General features: G+C 42.5%; 10 non-coding genes across 10 annotated transcripts; all 10 read right to left on the bottom strand.

The window, feature by feature from the left end:
• Nucleotides 1-884: 884 nt before the first annotated feature.
• On the bottom strand, nucleotides 885-1,024 carry LOC144793965 (U4 spliceosomal RNA). Its single transcript, XR_013603410.1, has one exon. It is a non-coding gene; the product is annotated as a U4 spliceosomal RNA (small nuclear RNA).
• A 1,925-nt stretch (nucleotides 1,025-2,949) lies between these two features.
• LOC144793824 (U4 spliceosomal RNA) lies at nucleotides 2,950-3,089 on the bottom strand. Its single transcript, XR_013603286.1, has one exon. It is a non-coding gene; the product is annotated as a U4 spliceosomal RNA (small nuclear RNA).
• Nucleotides 3,090-5,018: 1,929 nt separating this feature from the next.
• On the bottom strand, nucleotides 5,019-5,158 carry LOC144793946 (U4 spliceosomal RNA). Its single transcript, XR_013603393.1, has one exon. It is a non-coding gene; the product is annotated as a U4 spliceosomal RNA (small nuclear RNA).
• Nucleotides 5,159-7,087: 1,929 nt separating this feature from the next.
• LOC144793823 (U4 spliceosomal RNA) lies at nucleotides 7,088-7,227 on the bottom strand. Its single transcript, XR_013603285.1, has one exon. It is a non-coding gene; the product is annotated as a U4 spliceosomal RNA (small nuclear RNA).
• A 1,925-nt stretch (nucleotides 7,228-9,152) lies between these two features.
• On the bottom strand, nucleotides 9,153-9,292 carry LOC144793706 (U4 spliceosomal RNA). Its single transcript, XR_013603180.1, has one exon. It is a non-coding gene; the product is annotated as a U4 spliceosomal RNA (small nuclear RNA).
• A 1,929-nt stretch (nucleotides 9,293-11,221) lies between these two features.
• Nucleotides 11,222-11,361, bottom strand: LOC144793802 (U4 spliceosomal RNA). Its single transcript, XR_013603266.1, has one exon. It is a non-coding gene; the product is annotated as a U4 spliceosomal RNA (small nuclear RNA).
• A 2,617-nt stretch (nucleotides 11,362-13,978) lies between these two features.
• On the bottom strand, nucleotides 13,979-14,118 carry LOC144793712 (U4 spliceosomal RNA). Its single transcript, XR_013603185.1, has one exon. It is a non-coding gene; the product is annotated as a U4 spliceosomal RNA (small nuclear RNA).
• Nucleotides 14,119-16,046: 1,928 nt separating this feature from the next.
• On the bottom strand, nucleotides 16,047-16,186 carry LOC144793945 (U4 spliceosomal RNA). Its single transcript, XR_013603392.1, has one exon. It is a non-coding gene; the product is annotated as a U4 spliceosomal RNA (small nuclear RNA).
• Nucleotides 16,187-18,115: 1,929 nt separating this feature from the next.
• Nucleotides 18,116-18,255, bottom strand: LOC144792982 (U4 spliceosomal RNA). Its single transcript, XR_013602658.1, has one exon. It is a non-coding gene; the product is annotated as a U4 spliceosomal RNA (small nuclear RNA).
• A 1,926-nt stretch (nucleotides 18,256-20,181) lies between these two features.
• LOC144793705 (U4 spliceosomal RNA) lies at nucleotides 20,182-20,321 on the bottom strand. The gene has a single exon (XR_013603179.1). It is a non-coding gene; the product is annotated as a U4 spliceosomal RNA (small nuclear RNA).
• Nucleotides 20,322-20,588: the final 267 nt, after the last annotated feature.

The following is a 20,588-nucleotide window of genomic DNA, read 5'->3' as shown; positions in this document are numbered from 1 at the left end:
TTGCCCTATATATGGCTGTGTGTACGTTGTGTGTCTCCGTCTGCATGCAGCATACAAATGTGCCAGATCTGGTAGCCCAGTTGTGCTGATGCAGCCACACAAGAGCTCTTTGCCTGACCTCATTGTCACCAATTCAAATCAGAGAGGATCCATGCAGTCTTTCAAGGCTCTCAGGTGAAAAAATGGGCCCTAGAGCAAGGAAGAAAATAGGCCCCCTTGTTGAAGTTTGGAATATAAAATACTGCAATAATCAGGGTTCAGTGGGTCCCGCAGGTCTGTGGGCGCCAGTGCAACTGCACCTGCTGCACCAACAGAAGCTACGCCCCTGTCATAGAGCTGGGTAACATCAATTACTCAGTGCCACAAAGAGCATTAGAAATAAACTTTACATAATGTCAAACGGCAAAAACAAGAGCTTTGTCAGTTCTTGTTCTGTTTCAAACACTCCATACAATCTGTATGAACCCTCTCCACATTTTCCTACTGATAACAAATGCCTTCGCTCCCAGAAAAAAACTTTCTGGGCGGTTAGTGCACATTTGAATGGGAGATGAGACCTCGGAAGAGCCCAGCCCTGCGCCGGACTGCGAGTCACCTCAGAGAGCAGAAACAAAGCCCGTCCTCTGCCCATCACTGACCCAAGCGAATCCGTGGAGCAAAGATGAGAACAAAGGGGAAGAAATAAAAGAATAACGAAAACTCATCAAGGAAAATAAATCCCTAAATTACTGCTGTATTTAAAAAGCTGAGAAAACAAAAGAGAACGTAAAGAGTAAACTGAAGCCAAATAGAGTCACCGTTTTGTCCTTGTCACAGATCACAAACCTGCAAGTAAATTGCATTGCAAAATAAACTATCTTATTTTTTAATTACATACTCTCCAGTCACCGAAGAGACTGTCAAAAATTGCCATTTCAACTATATTTCAAGTCTCCATGACTGGGTATTGGGTAAAGTTTTCAATAAGCAATAATCGCGCCTCGGTTAAACCTCATTGGCTACGATACTGCCACTGCGCAAAGCTAAACAATTTAGTGTGAATTTCATGCACACTTGCCCTAGTACCTCATGTTACAAAGAACATGATTCCTTTTCAAAAGATGTTATCTGTTTATGCATAACTACTCCACTGCTTCTGATAGGCAATGTAAGACATATAATGGTGTTGTTTTACTAATTTCTATCAGCTCTCTGCCCCAAACCGTCGATAGCCACACGCAGAGAATTATGGGAAATTGTATGCTAAATAGCTGTACAGGTAAGCAGCACCCTCCCAAGTTATGGATTTGATGCTCAGGCAGATATACCTTCACACAAAGATGAGATCTAGGCTGCTAACCATGGGTTGTGGAAAATATAAGAAGCACAAATTCATAATAGCATCCTCATAGGTCCCACTGTCTTCAAATGTTTACTAGAGAAGGAACGGCAATCAATTTAAAGGAAAAAAAATTATAGATACATTTTTCCATATTCCATAATGCACGTCTGCCATTTCATGGCACTACATAGTTGCATTTGCTGCATTTCATTTTTAGCTTTAGGAGGTACAATATACTGGTTTCCTGGTTTTCAAAACATTTTAGGGGAAGATTCACAAGGACCTGACACAACTGCATGGATGCATAAGTTTCCTTGAGTCAGTGCTGAATGTCCTTGTGCCACGATGAATGTGCTGTATTTACAATACAGCGCTCCATGGCGCAAGAATTAACAGATGCGTCAGAAATTCTGACGCATCTGTTGGCACAAAAGTGACGCATTGCTGGAAATGCTCATGAAAGTGACGCAAAAAGCCCTGAGTCATAACTTATGCCTGGTCTGTGCAGGCGTAGGGATTTTGACACAGTGAAGGCGTAGAGTGATGTAGTGAAATCTTGTAGATTTCAGTGCATCAGTTCCAGAAGGCTTTTAGCGTGGGAACGCCCACCCTGCATACATTATACCTGACGCAGGTATAATATGATGCGGGACTGTACAATTTGACACATCTCCCTAGATGCGTCACATTGTAAATGGGCCGCAACATTTACGCCGCAGCTGCGTCACAATACAGATTTTTATACTTGCCCTATATATGGCTGTGTGTACGTGTGTGTCTCCGTCTGCATGCAGCATACAAATGTGCCAGATCTGATAGCCCAGTTGTGCTGATGCAGCCACACAAGAGCTCTTTGCCTGACCTCATTGTCACCAATTCAAATCAGAGAGGATCCATGCAGTCTTTCAAGGCTCTCAGGTGAAAAAATGGGCCCTAGAGCAAGGAAGTAAATAGGCCCCCTTGTTGAAGTTTGGAATATAAAATACCGCAATAATCAGCATTCAGTGGGTCCCGCAGGTCTGTGGGCGCCAGTGCAACTGCACCTGCTGCACCAACAGAAGCTACGCCCCTGTCATAGAGCTGGGTAACATCAATTACTCAGTGCCACAAAGAGCATTAGAAATAAACTTTACATAATGTCAAACGGCAAAAACAAGAGCTTTGTCAGTTCTTGTTCTGTTTCAAACACTCCATACAATCTGTATGAACCCTCTCTACATTTTCCTACTGATAACAAATGCCTTCGCTCCCAGAAAAAAACTTTCTGGGCGGTTAGTGCACATTTGAATGGGAGATGAGACCTCGGAAGAGCCCAGCCCTGCGCCGGACTGCGAGTCACCTCAGAGAGCAGAAACAAAGCCCGTCCTCTGCCCATCACTGACCCAAGCGAATCCGTGGAGCAAAGATGAGAACAAAGGGGAAGAAATAAAAGAATAACGAAAACTCATCAAGGAAAATAAATCCCTAAATTACTGCTGTATTTAAAAAGCTGAGAAAACAAAAGAGAACGTAAAGAGTAAACTGAAGCCAAATAGAGTCACCGTTTTGTCCTTGTCACAGATCACAAACCTGCAAGTAAATTGCATTGCAAAATAAACTATCTTATTTTTTAATTACATACTCTCCAGTCACCGAAGAGACTGTCAAAAATTGCCATTTCAACTATATTTCAAGTCTCCATGACGGGGTATTGGGTAAAGTTTTCAATAAGCAATAATCGCGCCTCGGTTAAACCTCATTGGCTACGATACTGCCACTGCGCAAAGCTAAACAATTTAGTGTGAATTTCATGCACACTTGCCCTAGTACCTCATGTTACAAAGAACATGATTCCTTTTCAAAAGATGTTATCTGTTTATGCATAACTACTCCTCCACTGCTTCTGATAGGCAATGTAAGACATATAATGGTGTTGTTTTACTAATTTCTGTCAGCTCTCTGCCCCAAACCGTCGATAGCCACACGCAGAGAATTATGGGAAATTGTATGCTAAATAGCTGTACAGGTAAGCAGCACCCTCCCAAGTTATGGATTTGATGCTCAGGCAGATATACCTTCACACAAAGATGAGATCTAGGCTGCTAACCATGGGTTGTGGAAAATATAAGAAGCACAAATTCATAATAGCATCCTCATAGGTCCCACTGTCTTCAAATGTTTACTAGAGAAGGAACGGCAATCAATTTAAAGGAAAATAAATTATAGATAAATTTTTCCATATTCCATAATGCACGTCTGCCATTTCATGGCACTACATAGTTGCATTTGCTGCATTTCATTTTTATCTTTAGGAGGTACAATATACTGGTTTCCTGGTTTTCAAAACATTTTAGGGGAAGATTCACAAGGACCTGACGCAACTGCATGGATGCATAAGTTTCCTTGAGTCAGTGCTGAATGTCCTTGTGCCACGATGAATGTGCTGTATTTACAATACAGCGCTCCATGGCGCAAGGATTAACAGATGCGTCAGAAATTCTGACGCATCTGTTGGCACAAAAGTGATGCATTGCTGGAAATGCTCATGAAAGTGACGCAAAAAGCCCTGAGTCATAACTTATGCCTGGTCTGTGCAGGCGTAGGGATTTTGACACAGTGAAGGCGTAGAGTGATGTAGTGAAATCTTGTACATTTCAGTGCGTCAGTTCTAGAAGGCTTTTAGCGTGGGAACGCCCACCCTGCATACATTATACCTGACGCAGGTATAATGTGATGCGGGACTTTACAATGTGACACATCTCCCTAGATGCGTCACATTGTAAATGGGCCGCAACATTTACGCCGCAGCTGCGTCACAATACAGATTTTTATACTTGCCCTATATATGGCTGTGTGTACGTTGTGTGTCTCCGTCTGCATGCAGCATACAAATGTGCCAGATCTGGTAGCCCAGTTGGGCTGATGCAGCCACACAAGAGCTCTTTGCCTGACCTCATTGTCACCAATTCAAATCAGAGAGGATCCATGCAGTCTTTCAAGGCTCTCAGGTGAAAAAATGGGCCCTAGAGCAAGAAAGAAAATAGGCCCCCTTGTTGAAGTTTGGAATATAAAATACCGCAATAATCAGGGTTCAGTGGGTCCCGCAGGTCTGTGGGCGCCAGTGCAACTGCACCTGCTGCACCAACAGAAGCTTCGCCCCTGTCATAGAGCTGGGTAACATCAATTACTCAGTGCCACAAAGAGCATTAGAAATAAACTTTACATAATGTCAAACGGCAAAAACAAGAGCTTTGTCAGTTCTTGTTCTGTTTCAAACACTCCATACAATCTGTATGAACCCTCTCCACATTTTCCTACTGATAACAAATGCCTTCGATCCCAGAGAAAAACTTTCTGGGCGGTTAGTGCACATTTGAATGGGAGATGAGACCTCGGAAGAGCCCAGCCCTGCGCCGGACTGCGAGTCACCTCAGAGAGCAGAAACAAAGCCCGTCCTCTGCCCATCACTGACCCAAGCGAATCCGTGGAGCAAAGATGAGAACAAAGGGGAAGAAATAAAAGAATAACGAAAACTCATCAAGGAAAATAAATCCCTAAATTACTGCTGTATTTAAAAAGCTGAGAAAACAAAAGAGAACATAAAGAGTAAACTGAAGCCAAATAGAGTCACCGTTTTGTCCTTGTCACAGATCACAAACCTGCAAGTAAATTGCATTGCAAAATAAACTATCTTAATTTTTAATTACATATTCTCCAGTCTCCGAAGAGACCGTCAAAAATTGCCATTTCAACTATATTTCAAATCTCCATGACGGGGTATTGGGTAAAGTTTTCAATAAGCAATAATCGCGCCTCGGTTAAACCTCATTGGCTACGATACTGCCACTGCGCAAAGCAAAACAATTTAGTGTGAATTTCATGCACACTTGCCCTAGTACCTCATGTTACAAAGAACATGATTCCTTTTCAAAAGATGTTATCTGTTTATGCATAACTACTCCTCCACTGCTTCTGATAGGCAATGTAAGACATATAATGGTGTTGTTTTACTAATTTCTATCAGCTCTCTGCCCCAAACCGTCGATAGCCACACGCAGAGAATTATGGGAAATTGTATGCTAAATAGCTGTACAGGTAAGCAGCACCCTCCCAAGTTATGGATTTGATGCTCAGGCAGATATACCTTCACACAAAGATGAGATCTAGGCTGCTAACCATGGGTTGTGGAAAATATAAGAAGCACAAATTCATAATAGCATCCTCATAGGTCCCACTGTCTTCAAATGTTTACTAGAGAAGGAATGGCAATCAATTTAAAGGAAAATAAATTATAGATACATTTTTCCATATTCCATAATGCACGTCTGCCATTTCATGGCACTACATAGTTGCATTTGCTGCATTTCATTTTTATCTTTAGGAGGTACAATATACTGGTTTCCTGGTTTTCAAAACATTTTAGGGGAAGATTCACAAGGACCTGACGCAACTGCATGGATGCATAAGTTTCCTTGAGTCAGTGCTGAATGTCCTAGTGCCACGATGAATGTGCTGTATTTACAATACAGCGCTCCATGGCGCAAGGATTAACAGATGCGTCAGAAATTCTGACGCATCTGTTGGCACAAAAGTGATGCATTGCTGGAAATGCTCATGAAAGTGACGCAAAAAGCCCTGAGTCATAACTTATGCCTGGTCTGTGCAGGCGTAGGGATTTTGACACAGTGAAGGCGTAGAGTGATGTAGTGAAATCTTGTAGATTTCAGTGCGTCAGTTCTAGAAGGCTTTTAGCGTGGGAACGCCCACCCTGCATACATTATACCTGATGCAGGTATAATGTGATGCAGGACTTTACAATGTGACACATCTCCCTAGATGCGTCACATTGTAAATGGGCCGCAACATTTACGCCGCAGCTGCGTCACAATACAGATTTTTATACTTGCCCTATATATGGCTGTGTGTACGTTGTGTGTCTCCGTCTGCATGCAGCATACAAATGTGCCAGATCTGGTAGCCCAGTTGTGCTGATGCAGCCACACAAGAGCTCTTTGCCTGACCTCATTGTCACCAATTCAAATCAGAGAGGATCCATGCAGTCTTTCAAGGCTCTCAGGTGAAAAAATGGGCCCTAGAGCAAGGAAGAAAATAGGCCCCCTTGTTGAAGTTTGGAATATAAAATACTGCAATAATCAGGGTTCAGTGGGTCCCGCAGGTCTGTGGGCGCCAGTGCAACTGCACCTGCTGCACCAACAGAAGCTACGCCCCTGTCATAGAGCTGGGTAACATCAATTACTCAGTGCCACAAAGAGCATTAGAAATAAACTGTACATTATGTCAAACGGCAAAAACAAGAGCTTTGTCAGTTCTTGTTCTGTTTCAAACACTCCATACAATCTGTATGAACCCTCTCCACATTTTCCTACTGATAACAAATGCCTTCGCTCCCAGAAAAAAACTTTCTGGGCGGTTAGTGCACATTTGAATGGGAGATGAGACCTCGGAAGAGCCCAGCCCTGCGCCGGACTGCGAGTCACCTCAGAGAGCAGAAACAAAGCCCGTCCTCTGCCCATCACTGACCCAAGCGAATCCGTGGAGCAAAGATGAGAACAAAGGGGAAGAAATAAAAGAATAACGAAAACTCATCAAGGAAAATAAATCCCTAAATTACTGCTGTATTTAAAAAGCTGAGAAAACAAAAGAGAACGTAAAGAGTAAACTGAAGCCAAATAGAGTCACCGTTTTGTCCTTGTCACAGATCACAAACCTGCAAGTAAATTGCATTGCAAAATAAACTATCTTATTTTTTAATTACATACTCTCCAGTCACCGAAGAGACTGTCAAAAATTGCCATTTCAACTATATTTCAAGTCTCCATGACGGGGTATTGGGTAAAGTTTTCAATAAGCAATAATCGCGCCTCGGTTAAACCTCATTGGCTACGATACTGCCACTGCGCAAAGCTAAACAATTTAGTGTGAATTTCATGCACACTTGCCCTAGTACCTCATGTTACAAAGAACATGATTCCTTTTCAAAAGATGTTATCTGTTTATGCATAACTACTCCACTGCTTCTGATAGGCAATGTAAGACATATAATGGTGTTGTTTTACTAATTTCTATCAGCTCTCTGCCCCAAACCGTCGATAGCCACACGCAGAGAATTATGGGAAATTGTATGCTAAATAGCTGTACAGGTAAGCAGCACCCTCCCAAGTTATGGATTTGATGCTCAGGCAGATATACCTTCACACAAAGATGAGATCTAGGCTGCTAACCATGGGTTGTGGAAAATATAAGAAGCACAAATTCATAATAGCATCCTCATAGGTCCCACTGTCTTCAAATGTTTACTAGAGAAGGAACGGCAATCAATTTAAAGGAAAAAAAATTATAGATACATTTTTCCATATTCCATAATGCACGTCTGCCATTTCATGGCACTACATAGTTGCATTTGCTGCATTTCATTTTTAGCTTTAGGAGGTACAATATACTGGTTTCCTGGTTTTCAAAACATTTTAGGGGAAGATTCACAAGGACCTGACACAACTGCATGGATGCATAAGTTTCCTTGAGTCAGTGCTGAATGTCCTTGTGCCACGATGAATGTGCTGTATTTACAATACAGCGCTCCATGGCGCAAGAATTAACAGATGCGTCAGAAATTCTGACGCATCTGTTGGCACAAAAGTGACGCATTGCTGGAAATGCTCATGAAAGTGACGCAAAAAGCCCTGAGTCATAACTTATGCCTGGTCTGTGCAGGCGTAGGGATTTTGACACAGTGAAGGCGTAGAGTGATGTAGTGAAATCTTGTAGATTTCAGTGCATCAGTTCCAGAAGGCTTTTAGCGTGGGAACGCCCACCCTGCATACATTATACCTGACGCAGTTATAATATGATGCGGGACTGTACAATTTGACACATCTCCCTAGATGCGTCACATTGTAAATGGGCCGCAACATTTACGCCGCAGCTGCGTCACAATACAGATTTTTATACTTGCCCTATATATGGCTGTGTGTACGTGTGTGTCTCCGTCTGCATGCAGCATACAAATGTGCCAGATCTGGTAGCCCAGTTGTGCTGATGCAGCCACACAAGAGCTCTTTGCCTGACCTCATTGTCACCAATTCAAATCAGAGAGGATCCATGCAGTCTTTCAAGGCTCTCAGGTGAAAAAATGGGCCCTAGAGCAAGGAAGTAAATAGGCCCCCTTGTTGAAGTTTGGAATATAAAATACCGCAATAATCAGCATTCAGTGGGTCCCGCAGGTCTGTGGGCGCCAGTGCAACTGCACCTGCTGCACCAACAGAAGCTACGCCCCTGTCATAGAGCTGGGTAACATCAATTACTCAGTGCCACAAAGAGCATTAGAAATAAACTTTACATAATGTCAAACGGCAAAAACAAGAGCTTTGTCAGTTCTTGTTCTGTTTCAAACACTCCATACAATCTGTATGAACCCTCTCTACATTTTCCTACTGATAACAAATGCCTTCGCTCCCAGAAAAAAACTTTCTGGGCGGTTAGTGCACATTTGAATGGGAGATGAGACCTCGGAAGAGCCCAGCCCTGCGCCGGACTGCGAGTCACCTCAGAGAGCAGAAACAAAGCCCGTCCTCTGCCCATCACTGACCCAAGCAAATCCGTGGAGCAAAGATGAGAACAAAGGGGAAGAAATAAAAGAATAACGAAAACTCATCAAGGAAAATAAATCCCTAAATTACTGCTGTATTTAAAAAGCTGAGAAAACAAAAGAGAACGTAAAGAGTAAACTGAAGCCAAATAGAGTCACCGTTTTGTCCTTGTCACAGATCACAAACCTGCAAGTAAATTGCATTGAAAAATAAACTATCTTATTTTTTAATTACATATTCTCCAGTCTCCGAAGAGACTGTCAAAAATTGCCATTTTAACTATATTTCAAGTCTCCATGACGGGGTATTGGGTAAAGTTTTCAATAAGCAATAATCGCGCCTCGGTTAAACCTCATTGGCTACGATACTGCCACTGCGCAAAGCTAAACAATTTAGTGTGAATTTCATGCACACTTGCCCTAGTACCTCATGTTACAAAGACCATGATTCCTTTTCAAAAGATGTTATCTGTTTATGCATAACTACTCCTCCACTGCTTCTGATAGGCAATGTAAGACATATAATGGTGTTGTTTTACTAATTTCTATCAGCTCTCTGCCCCAAACCGTCGATAGCCACATGCAGAGAATTATGGGAAATTGTATGCTAAATAGCTGTCCAGGTAAGCAGCACCCTCCCAAGTTATGGATTTGATGCTCAGGCAGATATACCTTCACACAAAGATGAGATCTAGGCTGCTAACCATGGGTTGTGGAAAATATAAGAAGCACAAATTCATAAAAGCATCCTCATAGGTCCCACTGTCTTCAAATGTTTACTAGAGAAGGAACGGCAATCAATTTAAAGGAAAATAAATTATAGATACATTTTTCCATATTCCATAATGCACGTCTGCCATTTCATGGCACTACATAGTTGCATTTGCTGCATTTCATTTTTAGCTTCAGGAGGTACAATATACTGGTTTCCTGGTTTTCAAAACATTTTAGGGGAAGATTCACAAGGACCTGACGCAACTGCATGGATGCATAAGTTTCCTTGAGTCAGTGCTGAATGTCCTTGTGCCACGATGAATGTGCTGTATTTACAATACAGCGCTCCATGGCGCAAGAATTAACAGATGCGTCAGACATTCTGACGCATCTGTTGGCACAAAAGTGACGCATTGCTGGAAATGCTCATGAAAGTGGCGCAAAAAGCCCTGAGTCATAACTTATGCCTGGTCTGTGCAGGCGTAGGGATTTTGACACAGTGAAGGCGTAGAGTGATGTAGTGAAATCTTGTAGATTTCAGTGCGTCAGTTCTAGAAGGCTTTTAGCGTGGGAACGCCCACCCTGCATACATTATACCTGACGCAGGTATAATATGATGCGGGACTTTACAATGTGACACATCTCCCTAGATGCGTCACATTGTAAATGGGCCGCAACATTTATGCCGCAGCTGCGTCACAATACAGATTTTTATACTTGCCCTATATATGGCTGTGTGTACGTTGTGTGTCTCCGTCTGCATGCAGCATACAAATGTGCCAGATCTGGTAGCCCAGTTGGGCTGATGCAGCCACACAAGCGCTCTTTGCCTGACCTCATTGTCACCAATTCAAATCAGAGAGGATCCATGCAGTCTTTCAAGGCTCTCAGGTGAAAAAATGGGCCCTAGAGCAAGGAAGAAAATAGGCCCCCTTGTTGAAGTTTGGAATATAAAATACCGCAATAATCAGGGTTCAGTGGGTCCCGCAGGTCTGTGGGCGCCAGTGCAACTGCACCTGCTGCACCAACAGAAGCTACGCCCCTGTCATAGAGCTGGGTAACATCAATTACTCAGTGCCACAAAGAGCATTAGAAATAAACTTTACATAATGTCAAACGGCAAAAACAAGAGCTTTGTCAGTTCTTGTTCTGTTTCAAACACTCCATACAATCTGTATGAACCCTCTCCACATTTTCCTACTGATAACAAATGCCTTCGCTCCTAGAAAAAAACTTTCTGGGCGGTTATTGCACATTTGAATGGGAGATGAGACCTCGGAAGAGCCCAGCCCTGCGCCGAACTGCGAGTCACCTCAGAGAGCAGAAACAAAGCCCGTCCTCTGCCCATCACTGACCCAAGCGAATCCGTGGAGCAAAGATGAGAACAAAGGGGAAGAAATAAAAGAATAACGAAAACTCATCAAGGAAAATAAATCCCTACATTACTGCTGTATTTAAAAAGCTGAGAAAACAAAAGAGAACGTAAAGAGTAAACTAAAGCCAAATAGAGTCACCGTTTTGTCCTTGTCACAGATCACAAACCTGCAAGTAAATTGCATTGCAAAATAAACTATCTTATTTTTTAATTACATATTCTCCAGTCTCCAAAGAGACTGTCAAAAATTGCCATTTTAACTATATTTCAAGTCTCCATGACAGGGTATTGGGTAAAGTTTTCAATAAGCAATAATCGCGCCTCGGTTAAACCTCATTGGCTACGATACTGCCACTGCGCAAAGCTAAACAATTTAGTGTGAATTTCATGCACACTTACTTTAGTACCTCATGTTACAAAGACCATGATTCCTTTTCAAAAGATGTTATCTGTTTATGCATAACTACTCCTCCACTGCTTCTGATAGGCAATGTAAGACATATAATGGTGTTGTTTTACTAATTTCTATCAGCTCTCTGCCCCAAACCGTCGATAGCCACATGCAGAGAATTATGGGAAATTGTATGCTAAATAGCTGTCCAGGTAAGCAGCACCCTCCCAAGTTATGGATTTGATGCTCAGGCAGATATACCTTCACACAAAGATGAGATCTGGGGCCAGATGTAAGTTTTTTTAAATTACCACCTCTTAAATACCGATTCATACCGAATCGGTATTTAAGAGGTGGTAAAATAGAGGGGGGGAGATGTAGGTATTTCAGGTTCGGTAAATACCGAATCGTTAAGATTCTGTATTTACCGAATCTGTAAATACCGAATCGGTATTGACCATTGATTCCTATGGGCCTTGAAGCCCATAGGAATCAATGGGCAATACCGATTCTGTAATTACAGAATCGGTAAATACCGAATTTTGCAAGGGTGCAGGGGGTGTCACTTTGACACCCTCTGGCACCCCAAAAATAGGCATGTGCGCCATGTGGCACACAGACATGCCCTAAGGGCATGTCTGTCTGTCACATGGCTAGGTGTGCATGCACACATGTGCATGCACACCTGAATTCGGTATTTTAACACCCAATTGGATTGGGTGTTAAAATACCGAATCTGAAAGGCCTGCGGCACTCAAAGATGTGCTACCTACATATGCTTTTACAGACTCGGTATTTTTACCGAGTCTGTATTTACCGATTCGGTAATTTTACCAAATCTGTAAATACAGATTCGGTAAAATACCGATTCTGTAAAGCATGCTCCTACATCTCAAAATCCAATTACCGGTCGGTAACGGCCGAATTCGGCCGTTACCGACCGGTAATTGGCCACCTACATCTGGCCCCTAGGCTGCTAACCATGGGTTGTGGAAAATATAAGAAGCACAAATTCATAAAGGCATCCTCATAGGTCCCACTGTCTTCAAATGTTTACTAGAGAAGGAACGGCAATCAATTTAAAGGAAAATAAATTATAGATACATTTTTCCATATTCCATAATGCACGTCTGCCATTTCATGGCACTACATAGTTGCATTTTCTGCATTTCATTTTTAGCTTCAGGAGGTACAATATACTGGTTTCCTGGTTTTCAAAACATTTTAGGGGAAGATTCACAAGGACCTGACGCAACTGCATGGATGCATAAGTTTCCTTGAGTCAGTGCTGAATGTCCTTGTGCCACGATGAATGTGCTGTATTTACAATACAGCGCTCCATGGCGCAAGAATTAACAGATGCGTCAGACATTCTGACGCATCTGTTGGCACAAAAGTGACGCATTGCTGGAAATGCTCATGAAAGTGACGCAAAAAGCCCTGAGTCATAACTTATGCCTGGTCTGTGCAGGCGTAGGGATTTTGACACAGTGAAGGCGTAGAGTGATGTAGTGAAATCTTGTAGATTTCAGTGCGTCAGTTCTAGAAGGCTTTTAGCGTGGGAACGCCCACCCTGCATACATTATACCTGACGCAGGTATAATATGATGCGGGACTTTACAATGTGACACATCTCCCTAGATGCGTCACATTGTAAATGGGCCGCAACATTTATGCCGCAGCTGCGTCACAATGCAGATTTTTATACTTGCCCTATATATGGCTGTGTGTACGTTGTGTGTCTCCGTCTGCATGCAGCATACAAATGTGCCAGATCTGGTAGCCCAGTTGGGCTGATGCAGCCACACAAGAGCTCTTTGCCTGACCTCATTGTCACCAATTCAAATCAGAGAGGATCCATGCAGTCTTTCAAGGCTCTCAGGTGAACAAATGGGCCCTAGAGCAAGGAAGAAAATAGGCCCCCTTGTTGAAGTTTGGAATATAAAATACCGCAATAATCAGGGTTCAGTGGGTCCCGCAGGTCTGTGGGCGCCAGTGCAACTGCACCTGCTGCACCAACAGAAGCTACGCCCCTCTCATAGAGCTGGGTAACATCAATTACTCAGTGCCACAAAGAGCATTAGAAATAAACTTTACATAATGTCAAACGGCAAAAACAAGAGCTTTGTCAGTTCTTGTTCTGTTTCAAACACTCCATACAATCTGTATGAACCCTCTCCACATTTTCCTACTGATAATAAATGCCTTCGCTCCCAGAACAAAACTTTCTGGGCAGTTAGTGCACATTTGAATGGGAGATGAGACCTCGGAAGAGCCCAGCCCTGAGCCGGACTGCGAGTCACCTCAGAGAGCAGAAACAAAGCCCGTCCTCTGCCCATCACTGACCCAAGCGAATCCGTGGAGCAAAGATGAGAACAAAGGGGAAGAAATAAAAGAATAACGAAAACTCATCAAGGAAAATAAATCCCTAAATTACTGCTGTATTTAAAAAGCTGAGAAAACAAAAGAGAACGTAAAGAGTAAACTGAAGCCAAATAGAGTCACCGTTTTGTCCTTGTCACAGATCACAAACCTGCAAGTAAATTGCATTGCAAAATAAACTATCTTATTTTTTAATTACATATTCTCCAGTCTCCGAAGAGACTGTCAAAAATTGCCATTTCAACTATATTTCAAGTCTCCATGACGAGGTATTGGGTAAAGTTTTCAATAAGCAATAATCGCGCCTCGGTTAAACCTCATTGGCTACGATACTGCCACTGCGCAAAGCTAAACAATTTAGTGTGAATTTCATGCACACTTGCCCTAGTACCTCATGTTACAAAGAACATGATTCCTTTTCAAAAGATGTTATCTGTTTATGCATAACTACTCCTCCACTGCTTCTGATAGGCAATATAAGACATATAATGGTGTTGTTTTACTAATTTCTATCAGCTCTCTGCCCCAAACAGTCGATAGCCATACGCAGAGAATTATGGGAAATTGTATGCTAAATAGCTGTCCAGGTAAGCAGCACCCTCCCAAGTTATGGATTTGATGCTCAGGCAGATATACCTTCACACAAAGATGAGATCTAGGCTGCTAACCATGGGTTGTGGAAAATATAAGAAGCACAAATTCATAATAGCATCCTCATAGGTCCCACTGTCTTCAAATGTTTACTAGAGAACGAACGGCAATCAATTTAAAGGAAAATAAATTATAGATACATTTTTCCATATTCCATAATGCACGTCTGCCATTTCATGGCACTACATAGTTGCATTTGCTGCATTTCATTTTTAGCTTTAGGAGGTACAATATACTTGTTTCCTGGTTTTCAAAACATTTTAGGGGAAGATTCACAAGGACCTGACGCAACTGCATGGATGCATAAGTTTCCTTGAGTCAGCGCTGAATGTCCTTGTGCCACGATGAATGTGCTGTATTTACAATACAGCGCTCCATGGCGCAAGGATTAACAGATGCGTCAGAAATTCTGACGCATCTGTTGGCACAAAAGTGATGCATTGCTGGAAATGCTCATGAAAGTGATGCAAAAAGCCCTGAGTCATAACTTATGCCTGGTCTGTGCAGGCGTAGGGATTTTGACACAGTGAAGGCGTAGAGTGATGTAGTGAAATCTTGTAGATTTCAGTGCGTCAGTTCTAGAAGGCTTTTAGCGTGGGAACGCCCACCCTGCATACATTATACCTGACGCAGGTATAATGTGATGCGGGACTTTACAATGTGACACATCTCCCTAGATGCGTCACATTGTAAATGGGCCGCAACATTTACGCCGCAGCTGCGTCACAATACAGATTTTTATACTTGCCCTATATATGGCTGTGTGTACGTTGTGTGTCTCCGTCTGCATGCAGCATACAAATGTGCCAGATCTGGTAGCCCAGTTGGGCTGATGCAGCCACACAAGAGCTCTTTGCCTGACCTCATTGTCACCAATTCAAATCAGAGAGGATCCATGCAGTCTTTCAAGGCTCTTAGGTGAAAAAATGGGCCCTAGAGCAAGGAAGAAAATAGGCCCCCTTGTTGAAGTTTGGAATATAAAATACTGCAATAATCAGGGTTCAGTGGGTCCCGCAGGTCTGTGGGCGCCAGTGCAACTGCACCTGCTGCACCAACAGAAGCTACGCCCCTGTCATAGAGCTGGGTAACATCAATTACTCAGTGCCACAAAGAGCATTAGAAATAAACTTTACATAATGTCAAACGGCAAAAACAAGAGCTTTGTCAGTTCTTGTTCTGTTTCAAACACTCCATACAATCTGTATGAACCCTCTCCACATTTTCCTACTGATAACAAATGCCTTCGCTCCCAGAAAAAAACTTTCTGGGCGGTTACTGCACATTTGAATGGGAGATGAGACCTCGGAAGAGCGAGCCCTGCGCCGGACTGCGAGTCACCTCAGAGAGCAGAAACAAAGCCCGTCCTCTGCCCATCACTGACCCAAGCGAATCCGTGGAGCAAAGATGAGAACAAAGGGGAAGAAATAAAAGAATAACGAAAACTCATCAAGGAAAATAAATCCCTAAATTACTGCTGTATTTAAAAAGCTGAGAAAACAAAAGAGAACGTAAAGAGTAAACTGAAGCCAAATAGAGTCACCGTTTTGTCCTTGTCACAGATCACAAACCTGCAAGTAAATTGCATTGCAAAATAAACTATCTTATTTTTTAATTACATACTCTCCAGTCACCAAAGAGACTGTCAAAAATTGCCATTTCAACTATATTTCAAGTCTCCATGACGGGGTATTGGGTAAAGTTTTCAATAAGCAATAATCGCGCCTCAGTTAAACCTCATTGGCTACGATACTGCCACTGCGCAAAGCTAAACAATTTAGTGTGAATTTCATGCACACTTGCCCTAGTACCTCATGTTACAAAGAACATGATTCCTTTTCAAAAGATGTTATCTGTTTATGCATAACTACTCCTCCACTGCTTCTGATAGGCAATGTAAGACATATAATGGTGTTGTTTTACTAATTTCTATCAGCTCTCTGCCCCAAACCGTCGATAGCCACACGCAGAGAATTATGGGAAATTGTATGCTAAATAGCTGTACAGGTAAGCAGCACCCTCCCAAGTTATGGATTTGATGCTCAGGCAGATATACCTTCACACAAAGATGAGATCTAGGCTGCTAACCATGGGTTGTGGAAAATATAAGAAGCACAAATTCATAATAGCATCCTCATAGGTCCCACTGTCTTCAAATGTTTACTAGAGAAGGAACGGCAATCAATTTAAAGGAAAATAAATTATAGATACATTTTTCCATATTCCATAATGCACGTCTGCCATTTCATGGCACTACATAGTTGCATTTGCTGCATTTCATTTTTATCTTTAGGAGGTACAATATACTGGTTTCCTGGTTTTCAAAACATTTTAGGGGAAGATTCACAAGGACCTGACGCAACTGCATGGATGCATAAGTTTCCTTGAGTCAGTGCTGAATGTCCTTGTGCCACGATGAATGTGCTGTATTTACAATACAGCGCTCCATGGCGCAAGGATTAACAGATGCGTCAGAAATTCTGACGCATCTGTTGGCACAAAAGTGATGCATTGCTGGAAATGCTCATGAAAGTGACGCAAAAAGCCCTGAGTCATAACTTATGCCTGGTCTGTGCAGGCGTAGGGATTTTGACACAGTGAAGGCGTAGAGTGATGTAGTGAAATCTTGTAGATTTCAGTGCGTCAGTTCTAGAAGGCTTTTAGCGTGGGAACGCCCACCCTGCATACATTATACCTGACGCAGGTATAATGTGATGCGGGACTTTACAATGTGACACATCTCCCTAGATGCGTCACATTGTAAATGGGCCGCAACATTTACGCCGCAGCTGCGTCACAATACAGATTTTTATACTTGCCCTATATATGGCTGTGTGTACGTTGTGTGTCTCCGTCTGCATGCAGCATACAAATGTGCCTGATCTGGTAGCCCAGTTGGGCTGATGCAGCCACACAAGAGCTCTTTGCCTGACCTCATTGTCACCAATTCAAATCAGAGAGGATCCATGCAGTCTTTCAAGGCTCTCAGGTGAAAAAATGGGCCCTAGAGCAAGGAAGAAAATAGGCCCCCTTGTTGAAGTTTGGAATATAAAATACCGCAATAATCAGGGTTCAGTGGGTCCCGCAGGTCTGTGGGCGCCAGTGCAACTGCACCTGCTGCAGCAACAGAAGCTACGCCCCTGCCATAGAGCTGGGTAACATCAATTACTCAGTGCCACAAAGAGCATTAGAAATCAACTTTACATAATGTCAAACGGCAAAAACAAGAGCTTTGTCAGTTCTTGTTCTGTTTCAAACACTCCATACAATCTGTATGAACCCTCTCCACATTTTCCTACTGATAACAAATGCCTTCCCTCCCAGAAAAAAACTTTCTGGGCGGTTAGTGCACATTTGAATGGGAGATGAGACCTCGGAAGAGCCCAGCCCTGCGCCGGACTGCGAGTCACCTCAGAGAGCAGAAACAAAGCCCGTCCTCTGCCCATCACTGACCCAAGCGAATCTGTGGAGCAAAGATGAGAACAAAGGGGAAGAAATAAAAGAATAACAAAAACTCATCAAGGAAAATAAATCCCTAAATTACTGCTGTATTTAAAAAGCTGAGAAAACAAAAGAGAACGTAAAGAGTAAACTGAAGCCAAATAGAGTCACCGTTTTGTCCTTGTCACAGATCACAAACCTGCAAGTAAATTGCATTGCAAAATAAACTATCTTATTTTTTAATTACATATTCTCCAGTCTCCGAAGAGACTGTCAAAAATTGCCATTTTAACTATATTTCAAGTCTTCATGACGGGGTATTGGGTAAAGTTTTCAATAAGCAATAATCGCGGCTCGGTTAAACCTCATTGGCTACGATACTGCCACTGCGCAAAGCTAAACAATTTAGTGTGAATTTCATGCACACTTGCCCTAGTACCTCATGTTACAAAGAACATGATTCCTTTTCAAAAGATGTTATCTGTTTATGCATAACTACTCCACTGCTTCTGATAGGCAATGTAAGACATATAATGGTGTTGTTTTACTAATTTCTATCAGCTCTCTGCCCCAAACCGTCGATAGCCACACGCAGAGAATTATGGGAAATTGTATGCTAAATAGCTGTACAGGTAAGCAGCACCCTCCCAAGTTATGGATTTGATGCTCAGGCAGATATACCTTCACACAAAGATGAGATCTAGGCTGCTAACCATGGGTTGTGGAAAATATAAGAAGCACAAATTCATAATAGCATCCTCATAGGTCCCACTGTCTTCAAATGTTTACTAGAGAAGGAACGGCAATCAATTTAAAGGAAAAAAAAGTATAGATACATTTTTCCATATTCCATAATGCACGTCTGCCATTTCATGGCACTACATAGTTGCATTTGCTGCATTTCATTTTTAGCTTTAGGAGGTACAATATACTGGTTTCCTGGTTTTCAAAACATTTTAGGGGAAGATTCACAAGGACCTGACGCAACTGCATGGATGCATAAGTTTCCTTGAGTCAGTGCTGAATGTCCTTGTGCCACGATGAATGTGCTGTATTTACAATACAGCGCTCCATGGCGCAAGAATTAACAGATGCGTCAGAAATTCTGACGCATCTGTTGGCACAAAAGTGACGCATTGCTGGAAATGCTCATGAAAGTGACGCAAAAAGCCCTGAGTCATAACTTATGCCTGGTCTGTGCAGGCGTAGGGATTTTGACACAGTGAAGGCGTAGAGTGATGTAGTGAAATCTTGTAGATTTCAGTGCATCAGTTCCAGAAGGCTTTTAGCGTGGGAACGCCCACCCTGCATACATTATACCTGACGCAGGTATAATATGATGCGGGACTGTACAATTTGACACATCTCCCTAGATACGTCACATTGTAAATGGGCCGCAACATTTACGCCGCAGCTGCGTCACAATACAGATTTTTATACTTGCCCTATATATGGCTGTGTGTACGTTGTGTGTCTCCGTCTGCATGCAGCATACAAATGTGCCAGATCTGGTAGCCCAGTTGTGCTGATGCAGCCACACAAGAGCTCTTTGCCTGACCTCATTGTCACCAATTCAAATCAGAGAGGATCCATGCAGTCTTTCAAGGCTCTCAGGTGAAAAAATGGGCCCTAGAGCAAGGAAGTAAATAGGCCCCCTTGTTGAAGTTTGGAATATAAAATACCGCAATAATCAGCATTCAGTGGGTCCCGCAGGTCTGTGGGCGCCAGTGCAACTGCATCTGCTGCACCAACAGAAGCTACGCCCCTGTCATAGAGCTGGGTAACATCAATTACTCAGTGCCACAAAGAGCATTAGAAATAAACTTTACATAATGTCAAACGGCAAAAACAAGAGCTTTGTCAGTTCTTGTTCTGTTTCAAACACTCCATACAATCTGTATGAACCCTCTCCACATTTTCCTACTGATAACAAATGCCTTCGCTCCCAGAAAAAAACTTTCTGGGCGGTTAGTGCACATTTGAATGGGAGATGAGACCTCGGAAGAGCCCAGCCCTGCGCCGGACTGCGAGTCACCTCAGAGAGCAGAAACAAAGCCCGTCCTCTGCCCATCACTGACCCAAGCAAATCCGTGGAGCAAAGATGAGAACAAAGGGGAAGAAATAAAATAATAACGAAAACTCATCAAGGAAAATAAATCCCTAAATTACTGCTGTATTTAAAAAGCTGAGAAAACAAAAGAGAACGTAAAGAGTAAACTGAAGCCAAATAGAGTCACCGTTTTGTCCTTGTCACAGATCACAAACCTGCAAGTAAATTGCATTGAAAAATAAACTATCTTATTTTTTAATTACATATTCTCCAGTCTCCGAAGAGACTGTCAAAAATTGCCATTTTAACTATATTTCAAGTCTCCATGACGGGGTATTGGGTAAAGTTTTCAATAAGCAATAATCGCGCCTCGGTTAAACCTCATTGGCTACGATACTGCCACTGCGCAAAGCTAAACAATTTAGTGTGAATTTCATGCACACTTGCCCTAGTACCTCATGTTACAAAGACCATGATTCCTTTTCAAAAGATGTTATCTGTTTATGCATAACTACTCCTCCACTGCTTCTGATAGGCAATGTAAGACATATAATGGTGTTGTTTTACTAATTTCTATCAGCTCTCTGCCCCAAACCGTCGATAGCCACATGCAGAGAATTATGGGAAATTGTATGCTAAATAGCTGTCCAGGTAAGCAGCACCCTCCCAAGTTATGGATTT

The sequence above is a fragment of the Lissotriton helveticus genome, chromosome 11, assembly GCF_964261635.1.
Source record: "Lissotriton helveticus chromosome 11, aLisHel1.1, whole genome shotgun sequence".
NCBI lineage: Eukaryota > Metazoa > Chordata > Amphibia > Caudata > Salamandridae > Lissotriton > Lissotriton helveticus.
This window is presented reverse-complemented; position numbering and strand designations above follow the sequence as displayed.